The 3,791-nt window shown below is 39.0% G+C and overlaps 1 long non-coding RNA gene across 1 annotated transcript in view; it reads right to left on the bottom strand.

Annotated features, from left to right (window-relative positions):
* Nucleotides 1–258: 258 nt before the first annotated feature.
* Nucleotides 259–3,791, bottom strand: part of LOC123520954 — an 18,791-nt gene continuing 15,258 nt past the window's right edge. The window contains exons 2-3 of the long non-coding RNA XR_006679464.1: nt 747–868; nt 259–625 (exon numbers count right to left, since the gene is read on the bottom strand). This is a non-coding gene — a long non-coding RNA (uncharacterized LOC123520954). The remainder of the gene's footprint in view (nt 626–746; nt 869–3,791) is intronic.

The following is a 3,791-nucleotide window of genomic DNA, read 5'->3' as shown; positions in this document are numbered from 1 at the left end:
CATCGTCCTCAAGGCCTGGTGGGCCAGGATGTGCTCCAGTCTCTCCTCCTCCCCCGTCATCTGCTCCCGTGTGCTCAGATCAGATACATCTCTCTCCCGGAGCTGCAAATTCAGTGCCATCCTTTGAAATAAATTCTTCTCGGGGGAGGGGCAGGCATTCACTTAGTATTTGGGACTGGTGCCAGCCCCCCAGACCTCTCCACTGGCTCCCTACTCCGCGCCGGCATGTTGCATTCACACCTTGGAGCACTGGGTTGACATCCGGTCCCTCTTTTCCTGTGGAGATATAAACAATACCCTCCCCTTGGGTGAGTTAGTGCCCATGCACCTGCTCTGTGTATGTTTTCATGCAAAAAATATACATATTGTTTTTTAAGATTTCTGAGGACTTGGCCAATTGTCTGTAGCATCCTCCATTCCTTGAGTAGTGCCCAAGATATAGATGGTACACAACAAAGGCCAGAGTATGATGGAATAAATAAATAGATTTCATACCTTAAGCCTACTGGCCACCATGAGACATACATAAATTTCAGTCTGCATATGCTCTCTTGGTTTCTAAATCCCAGATGTTCTTCAGCACTCCATACAGTCACTTGTAACTCTGTGTGTTAGACAGGGTTCTCTAGAGAAACAAAACCAGGACACTTATGATTTGATAGATAGATAGATAGACAGATAGAGCACAAAGGAATATAACAGCTAATTATCCCACATAGCAGTACAGAGAGCTCAGTTCAACTCACTTCTGTGGAACAGTTAATATACTGGAAGTCCTTCAATTCACGAGGGCCACTGGGTCCGAGGTCAAAGAAGCAGGGCAATGCAGGTAGTCCAGTCACAAGCAGCAAACAGCAGGGTGGGTCACCTACAGTCAGCAAGACGACAAGATCCAACAGTCCCAAGCTCAAGCGATGTATACAATAGCAGCATGGCAAAGCAGGTCTCAAAGGAACCTCAAGCTTTAGGGACATGATCCACAGGTTAGCAGTCCCACGAGTAGTGTAGCTCATGAGTTGAGGCAAAGACCTAGCAGCCACATGCTGATCCAATCATCAGAGAGCAAGAAAGAGAGGGGTGGGGCTTGCCGAGCCATTTATTTCTTTGCCCTCCAATCAAACTGCAATCTTATTAATCCCACATGTTCCTATTGACCAGGTTGGCACAATAAACCTACCTATCATACTCAGTAATCCTGAGCCCCTCCTGGAGGGTTGGCGGCTCCTCAGAACTTTGTACTACCCTCTGTTATAGTCCATCTTGCTCTATTTACTTGACTGCCTTTTTCAAAAGTGTACACAACCCTTGGTGGTAAAGACTTGCTTTCCTATAGAATGCACATAGCTGGAGTGCTCAGTGTTCTGTGAAAAGCTGTCTGTGCCTCTTGGTTTTTCTTTCTGCCTCTCCTCTCCAGCCCCTATTCATTTCCCTGTCTTGTTCCCTTTGAGTCCCTCTGTTCCTTCAGTTTGCCAATGCTGCCCAGTGACTGAATGCAGTTCTGAAATTCAGTTGTTGGTGTTGGGAGTTGATAAGTATAGATTTGTAGAAAAATAGATGCTGTGTTCCTATGAGAGTTCACTTTCATATCTATTGGTAATAGTGTTAAACACCACGCTAAATGTTTTGCAGACATTCTCACATTTGATCTCGATTCCAATAAGGGTGTGCACTTATCTCTATTGTTCAGATGAGGCATGCAGGGAGTGCCGACCTGCCCAAGGCCCTGCTTGTAGGTTGCAAGCGAAGCTGGAGTTCAAACCATCAGTGACTTGGGAACCAACCGTGATCTAATGGAATCATAGTGTGCTAGTCCGGGTACATTAGAGAGATCCACAGAAACTCATACGTATAAGAGAGCATTTTACTTAACCCTATAATGCCTGTATTTTTAATTCCAGGGGAAAAAAATTTTTGCTTTTACTCTTTACTTTCATAGTTATTAATATATGTAACAACCAAAATATATTTAAAATATAAAATTTGCAATTTTTAAAAAATGTAAGCAAATTGTCACATTCGTCCATGGATTTTTAATTCAAGAATAAAAAATTAACCTTCATTTTTCATCCTATTTTATTATAAAATAAAAAACCAAACTGAAACCTTGTTTTATTTATAAAATATAATACAAAATGTATTTGTTTATAATTTTAGTTAGTGTGAAATTGAACAAAACAATTTTTTTATTTTGTGATACAAAGATGAACTTTGCATTTTCTGCAGAAAAATACTGGTGCACTCTTGCAATTTACATGTTTGCATCTTCCTCTGTTTGTGACCTCAGGGTAATGGTGAGGACCATCCAAACGGGTGTCTCTTCCAGGGATACATTTGGTGGCAGGACCTCTTCTCTTCTTGTTTGCAAACTCAGCATCAGTAAAGCTGGTAGAAGGTCTGCCTCTTTTGTTGGTCTATTACTTTTTCCTTCAAGAAGAAGAGCTTCACCGATGCTCATTTTGAACTCTTGCAGACTGTAGATTTTTTTTTTTTTTGTAACTGAAGGTTCTCACAGTCTCTACAATAAAGTAGCCAAGAGTTCACAGCAATCACATCTATAAAATGAAAAAATATTTTGTAACAATATTTTTTCGATCTGATGTGAATTCTGTACAATGCAATTAGCGAGTCTATCAAATCAAGCAGTGTACCCAAAAATTGCTCAAGTTTCTGGCTACTAAGTGCAAGAGGTTTATTGGGAATTTGCTGGATTGCATAAAGATTTCATTGGTTGACAATATGGGTAATGATATCCTTTGGGAAAAAAATGTCTGAAATATTCAACAGGACGCTTTACTACCCCAGAAGAATCTATTTGTCCTAACCATTCAGGCACAGGTCTAGCTGTACTGTCTCCAGAAATTGCCGCCAAAGAGGAATTCTTTGGTTTCTTGATGTAGATGGCTTTGAACTTGTAGTTATTGGAACTGATTCTTCAACTTCAGCAACTGAAATTTCTAACTCATCTTCACTAGTATTATTATTACTAAATATGAAGTCTTCTAATTCATCCAAATCAGAATAATCGGGTGTATATTCACTTCCTATCATGGGAAAAAAATAAATATTGTTATCAAAATAGTTTGAATAGCAATATAATTAAAATTTTATATTGTAAAATCAAAAAATTTTAATATTATACACATTTTATTTACCAATTTCATCCATATTAGCATCTGGTTCCTTGTCTGAGTCTGTACCGCTTCTACCTAGGTCATAAATTCGCCGTTTTCCATAAAACAAATCACCGTCATGCTGTGGTAATTTTTGTCACTGTCAATTCAAAAGACAAACGTAATGAAGTCATTACGTTTTGAAAAAGCGGTAATATATAATAAATATAATGTTTTTTCATAAGTATTACACCTTTAACAAAAAACTACAGCTTTCTGAACATATGCTAAAAATATCAACCCTAAAACTTCACTATTTTAAAAATTATCATAAAATGCACTGAATGCCAATGACCACTTAACCTCAGACACACAATCGGTCAAAACATGTGCCATTATTCAAGCATTTTGTCACTAAAATGCAGGCCTAGCAGTATGCATTTGTACTAGTAAAGTGCAACTATTTCATTGACATCATCGTCGACTCCAAAAGCCTCATAATTTTGGTTCCAGAAATGTTTTAGTTAAATATTATGAAACATCGCTCTTGGTGTTATAGGGATAAGGGGTAAGTGCACATCAAGAAAACATCCCAACCCAGTGCTGCCCAAGTCCACAAGTCCAACATTATACCATATGTCCAACACCAATCCACAAAGTCCTCCTCCATCTCACAAAACA

This window comes from Echinops telfairi, unplaced genomic scaffold (assembly GCF_000313985.2).
Source record: "Echinops telfairi isolate 266 unplaced genomic scaffold, ASM31398v2 ScPeMD7_7467;HRSCAF=8505_1, whole genome shotgun sequence".
NCBI lineage: Eukaryota > Metazoa > Chordata > Mammalia > Afrosoricida > Tenrecidae > Echinops > Echinops telfairi.
This window is presented reverse-complemented; position numbering and strand designations above follow the sequence as displayed.